Below are 7,402 nucleotides of genomic sequence, written 5' to 3' on the forward strand. Positions count from 1 at the left end.
GGTCCAGCAGATTCCGAAACAGCTTCTTCCCCACCGCCATCAGAAAAGTGAATGTTGAAAAAACTCTAAATTATGTCACAGACTCTGCATCAAACTGACCATATCAATGCATTTTTTTTTGCACTATGTTTTTTCTCCAACAATGTTTTCAGTTGATCACTGCTACATTTTATGAAAATGGAAATGTGATGAGAAATTTCAATAAATGTTGTCTTAGTCTCTAAGTCTAAGTCATCCCTCTGGGCAAACAAGTAACTGTCAAAGAAGGATTCCTCCAAACCAACCTGGACAGAATCAGGAATCCTGAGAGATTCACCAGTGACTTCTCATGGAAATTGGCTTTCTCAGAAACTGTAAAAGTTTGCCCTTAAACTCTGAGAAGTTCTGGTACTCTGGTGAATCCCTCCCGACCTGCGGCAGTTTCATATTTTAATAAATTGTTCAAGCATCAAATATTGTCTCTGGTTGAATATTGGCCATGCCTGTCAAGAAACTTTAAGACATCCGCTGTGAAACAACCCACCATCCCAGTCAAGCTCCAGTATCCAATATATTTTAAGACATGTACAAACTACAATAAGGTGATCAGATTTTGACTTGCAAAGCTAGGGACAGTTCTGTTTGGAGAGGTGGATCATGTTCTTTAAAAAATATAATTTTTCGACACACTAAAAATTATAATATATGGGAGGATGATAGGAAACGGGTAAAATATGGTAGTAAACAGAAGACTTAAGATGAAAGGACAGACACCAAGATGTCTTTATAAATATTTGTCGTACAAATATACCAGACTTTCAAATACAGGATCTGGTTTGTCATGGTTTTGGTTCTGTTTTAAGTTTTCTCTTTGAGTTTACATTGGTTTTATTTCCCTTTTGAGTTATTCTAGTTATTTTTATGACATTTGAGTTCTTATGTGTTTCCCCTATTGTATCAGTCTCCTTCTCTCTAGCTCCCTTCTAGATTCCTCTGTCCACACCTGCTCCCATTCAGCTGATTAGCCTGGTCTCTGTTTCTGTCTCCCATATATACACCTCCTGTTCAGTCAGTGCTTGCTGGTTCCTCGTCGTCGTCATTTCTTACCCTTCATTTAAGTTTTTAAGATTTCAGTATTTTTGGATTTTGTGAATATTTTTTTTTTTTTTTTTGCCTCTGTTAGCCTTTTTGGAAATTAAACTTGCAAGTAACCAACTCAGCCTTCATCTCTGCATTTGGGTCCTTCAAACCTCCACTCAACCCAGAATGGTTTAACTTCACCTTCCAGTCAGCTAACAGAAAAAAAAAGTTTCTATGAAGTTAACCTTAAATTGTCTTTTTTTCCCCATCTTTTGAAGAAATTTTCCCATCATTATGAGGATAAACCAATCCCAACAAACATACTGTAACTATCGGGCATGTAAAACGTGGCAACATTGATATAAAAATGCCTAAAAAACATTTCTAGAGTTCTCTAAATCAAATCAAATACATACTTCGACTCATGCAGCTTTGGAACTTTAAAAGTATATGCTTCCTTTGCAAGAACGGAACAGAGAACTTTGAGATTTCTACCTCCTCCTGGGGCTGTGTTACATGATCTCAGCTGTGGTTTGTGAATTCTTGCAGCTTTCCATTGTGTGGTGCATCTGGTATCTTTTGTGCTATTAGTCAGAAATTTAAAATGGTTGTGGTTACTGTATAGTGCTGTGATGCACTCATAAAAGTTCCCATGGGTTTTGTTCTTGTGCTTGTGCATTATGAAGTGCCATGGGATATGAATGGCTCTTCAGTCAGTGTGCAAAGAGATATTTATTGGTAGAAAGCAATATTTCTCATCAAAGAAAATCATCAGCTGTGATTGGTCGTGAAGCGAGTTAACCCTAAACAGATCATTAATGCTTCACAGGGCAAAAAAATATCGGGTGAAATTTGTTACATTGTTAAAATCTTAAACTAATCAGAGACGGACCTGAGAGTTAAAAAAAACAACAAAAAAAAACTGTTTAGGTGTGTTAAAAATCCATTTCCCAACTGTGAAACCACTAAAGAAAACGTTTTTTATGTTTTGCTTTTTGGATTTCTGTGATAGGACTTCTACAAAATTAGACAAGCATAAATAAATCAACATAAAAGGAAAACCTGGATTGGAAAATTTTTCTCTTTTACAGATTCATAGAAACTCATTAAGATTTGTAAAATCTTGAATCCATCTTCCCAAAAATACTCCTTGGCTCCTTCCTGTGAGCCAAGTATGTTTTATCTCATCTCCTGTACTGGATCATTATACAAACAGAGCCTAAACTGTGGAGCCAACATTTTTGGCCCTTCCTCTTAGTCCATTTGTTCTGGTTTCCTTCACCGACTCAACCTTCCAAATCTATTCCAACTTAATGGACCGGATTGGGTAAAGGTCACTGGGCTCCCTTTGCTGTCTTGAAAGGGACATGGGACTGGGCCAGTAGCTTTCAGCTCTGTTTGTTTATGGCAGCTGCTGTCTCCAGGCTCGGGGCCAAACACCGCTGGGATTACACAGCTGTCCCTCGGAACAGTGGCCGGTCCAGAGCCACACGCGTGCAGTGGCCTCCCGCCATAGGAGACCTATCCCAGAAAAGGAAAGCCTCTTCCTGAATCTGAAGATTTGGGAAGATTTAAAGCCCAGCTTTGTCCTCTCCTCCCACCTACAAGTTTTCATTACAGCAAGATGAAGAATGATCCTTCCAAAACAATAGCCACTCTGGTTGTAATTAAAGTTTAGAGGAGAAGCCACAACGTTATTAAGGTCTCCTTACTGCAATCACGTTTAAACCCTGTAGTTAGCTGCCATATAATTAAATACTAAGTATACTTTTATGGAAACAAAACAAAATATAAAATAGATTTCCAAAATCTGATGAAGACCTATCTTTTTTTTAATATATTTATTATTTTTTTTACCAGAAGCAGATAGCTCCATTATATAATAAATGCTTGAAAGATACCAAATACTTTTAGGTATTACATATCAAATGTTTTAGTTATTAACACAATGCATACATTAAACTCTTTGGCAACTAAAACAGAGGAAAATTTAATCAAATTTGAATCCTGGTTATAAAAAAAGAAAACATTCAATTATGGTGTTAGATCAGCAGTTATATTTTACTGTGGTGCCACAAATTCACATCCTAATTATAAAACATATGTGAAACTCCCATTGAATACACATTAGTTCAGAAATTTTTTTTTGGTAATTTAGCATTTTTTGTAGTAATTTCATTCGGTTGAAAACAAAAGCCATTATTTTTGCAGGACTGAGCTGTGCAAAAATAGCTCAATTTACTGTGTGCAACTATAACTAGTTTTTAGTTTTCAGGTATTACTTGTTCTGTTTTGTTGATCTTTGGTTTATTTTCCATTATATCCAAGCAGTTTTTAGTTACTCTTTGGCTACATTCACACTGCAGGCCTTGATGCTCAATTCCGATTTTTTTGCGAAATCGGATTTTTTTGCGTTACCGTTCATATTTCCAAATATATGCAACTTATATGTGATCTCCTGTGTGAACTGCAGTCATACAACGCAAATGTCCCGCATGTACAGTAGAGCATGCAATGACGTCACAGGCCAACATGCTCTTTTTTTCCGGAAGTAAACATGGATGGTAGTTCCGTCGCGCATCTAGCGGTCTTTTCCAACCATAAAAACACAATCTTTTCAATATGTTTAAACATAAATACTGCTCTCCGCATCATCATCTGCCATGGTTGTTGTTTTTCTTGCTGCTTCTGGGTAGCAAGACGCATAATAGTAGCCTGGGTGCCATTCCGAACTTAGTCCCGCCCACAAGGTTTGAGGTCGGGAAGTTCAGTCTGGCATTGCTCCATAGTAGCGCGAGTATGATCTCCCACCCTCTGGCGATCCAATCAAATTGTCAGGGCGGGCTTTTTACGATGATGGACAAATTATCAACAGTAACGTAATCAACCACGTGACCAAAGCGCGCTTGGGTGACAACAACAATGGCTGCCGCCGGAGAGTTGAGGTGAGTAGATTCTGCTATTAGGTCTGTTCTAGAAGATATCGACAGCAAATTAATTTTAAAAGAGGAACAGAGAAACGCGATCAAGGATCATCTTCTTATTCTAGGCGTGCAACTGCTTTGATTTTTGTTGACAACAACTATGCATCACTTAACATACGTCATGCACTCCGTTGCTCTCATTGGTTGTAGGTCTATCCAATTGAGTGCAGAGGCATTTTTTTTCCAGGTTCGTTCAAAACCCGCCCCATAATCACAGCTCTATGGAGCAGTATCAGACTCATATTCTGACTAGAATTGAGTAGGACTACGTCAGGCTAGCATAATAGTGACCTTTGTCTGAAATAATGTCGTTCAGGTCGGATGAATGCGACCTGGCCGTTCAGACACAGGTCGCATTTGAAAAGATCGGATTCTTATCGGATTCAGGACTAGATACCCAAGTGGCCTGGGTCACATTGGAAAAAATCAGATCTGTGTTGTTCAGACTGTCATGAAAAGATCAGATCCAGGTCGCATATGGGCAAAAAAAATCGGATTTGGGTCACTTCAGAACGCAGTGTGAATGTAGCCTTAGTTGCCTCCTTGTGCTTGTTTCCTTTCCCCTTGGCTTCCTTCTAGTTATTTCCACTCACACCTGCTCCATATTCAGCTCGTTAGTCCATCCTTTGTTCTGTTCCCCTTATATACTCCACCTCTGCAGTCAGTCAGTGCTGGTTGTTGTTTTGTTGTTCCCTCGTTTCTGGCTTCCCATGTGAGTTTACCCTGATGCTTTCTGGTTTTATGGTTCTTAGTATTTGGGATTTTTGGTTGTCTGCCTCAGTTCTTATCTACAAGATTCACCTCTGCCTCCTGGTCTCTGCATTTGGGTCCTCAACCAACCTCTATACGAATCGAGACATACAGGGATCATAAGTTTAAGTTTTAAAAGAAAGTCTTTAGCATTAAAATGCTGAGTGCCTCTAGTCAGATGCAACAATAGTTGGATGTATCTCTTTAACTGCAGGGAGAAGTTTTCATTGAAGTGTTTATTACTACCATCTAAAATAAGCAGAAACATTGTCAAGATGGTAAAGCAGGCAGTGTGGCTTCACTTCAGTTAGAGAACAAAATTTTTTAGTATGCTGGATGCAGTGTGTGATGTCTGGAGCAAAATCCATACAGTAAAGGATGTCTTGCAGAACAACATGTTGGCACGTCAACTTTTTCACTTGTTGCATGATAGTATGGTTAAAGCTGCTCCTGATTCAAAGATTAGAGGATGAGCTTCGCCAGAGACACTATGAACAAACATAAAACTTATGATTTTTTTCATTACTTAAAAAGGGATAAGTCTGATCCTGTTGAACAAAGTTGGGCAAAACTTCAGACCCATCAAATGCAGATGAAAGCCAGGTTAAGGTTAATCTTAACAATACATAACACCATGCTTAAGCTCGAAAGTCATCATCAAAAGAGAAACAGACAGCTTCTAGTATCACAGATGAACACACACAAAGTACAGAATACACATCGAAAACACCAGCTACATTAAAAGCATCCATCCATTTTCTGGCACGCTTATCCCAAGCGTGCCATTCATACACTCACTCACACCTAAGGAGAATTTAGAGAAGCCAATTAACTTAACAGTCATGTTTTGGGACTGTGGGAGGAAGCCAGAGTAACTGGAGAGAACCCACATATGCTCAGGGAGAACATGCAAACTGCATGCAGAAAGACCCCAGGCTGGGAATCAAACCCAAGACAGCAGTGCTACCCACTGAGCAGCCCGCATTAAAAACAAAACAGTGAAATCCACGGATCAGAGAAAAAAACAGTTAAACTTAAACAAAGCTATCTTTCAAATGTATAGGACAACCATAGGCGTTTTTAGACTGTTTTTGGGGGTGCTGAAGCAACCCCAATTTGAATGAAAGCACCCCTAAAATATTAGTTGTTTTTTTAATACTGTATGCGCTTTTTACAATAAAAAACAAACAAAACCAAAATAAATGTGACATTGTAAAACTATACAGTATTTGGTTATTTAACCTCTTCAATTGTGTTCTGGTTCATCAGAAATAATAAACAAACAAACAACAAAAAATAAATAAACAGGTCTAATGGAGCTCCTTATCTAATATGTTGACCAGCGCTTTGAGGAAAACACTGCATTTAGGTGTTTCTGAAATGTTCAGTAAGATTTCTGCACCTATTGATGGTGTGTTGGTGAAATGTTCATCAGCGAGGTGCTCTAATGTGTCTGAAACTGGTTTAATTATTTTTAAAACCACAACTCATTATCAATGTTTACATTTACTGAATCATTGGTAAATCTTTATTATTTTTTTGTTTCTAGTTATTTGAATTTACAATCCATTTTATGATTGCCAGTCTAAAGAGGGAGAGGTGTATAGTGGGAGCAGAGGAGCAAGGTGTGTTCAAAGTGAAAGGTCAGGAAAAACCAGGTAAGAACCGCCAAACAGCAGTTGATAAACTGGCAAAGAAAAACATTTTATTCTGTAGATTATTTTACATATATTATGGAAGTAATTTTGTCACTGATTCAAAGGTTTCCATGAAATGAGTTGATTTAAATGCTTTAATTGGTTGGAATATCCTTCTAAAAAATGCTGTTTTTTGCTTTGCTTGTTAAGTTTTTTTCGGCACATGTCTTAGATACGATGCATTAATGAATGAGAGAGTCAGTTATTAGCAAAACGTATTGAACAAGTTTCAAAAATATGTGTCGAAAACAGTGAATTGAATCTTGTTTGGCCAGATAGCTCTTTGGCTGCTCAGCAAACCTCTGGTCCTAGAATCACCCCTGAGAACGGCTAAACGGTAACATCAAACAGGTGTTTGCAGCTAATCTACATCAGTGGGAGGGGGATTAATCTACATGAATGGTGTTTAACAGAAGAAAATATCAAATATAGGTGGAAAAAAATATAACAGATGCAACAAAATTACAGAAATAACAAAAACACAGAGCACAAAAAGAAGCTAAAAAACTAAACTCAAAGGCATACAATACAACTTAATGTCAACCTTTTATCAGAAAAATTCCCCAGAGGACAGCGATATCTCTGGAGGAGTCTCAGAAATCCACATTTCAGTCAACCAGCTCGAATTTGAAAGAACCATTCACACACTGAGACATGGTGGTGGTACCATCATGCTAGGTGACTATATTTTGCCAAGCAGGGACGAGGAACCGGAACTGTGATGAGAGTTAGATGGAAGGGCAAAATAAAGGGTAGTTCTGTTAAAAATATGTTGTAGGCTGCAAAAGATTTGAGTCATAAGCTCAGGTTCACGTTTTTTAAAGGAAAGCAACCCTAAATAAACCCAAACAATGATTTTTAAGACCAAGTGCAATGGTTAGAATAGCCCAGTCAAAGTCAGCAGCTAAATAA

Source organism: Cyprinodon variegatus, unplaced genomic scaffold (genome assembly GCF_000732505.1).
Source record: "Cyprinodon variegatus isolate N-32 unplaced genomic scaffold, C_variegatus-1.0 Scaffold686, whole genome shotgun sequence".
Lineage (NCBI taxonomy): Eukaryota > Metazoa > Chordata > Actinopteri > Cyprinodontiformes > Cyprinodontidae > Cyprinodon > Cyprinodon variegatus.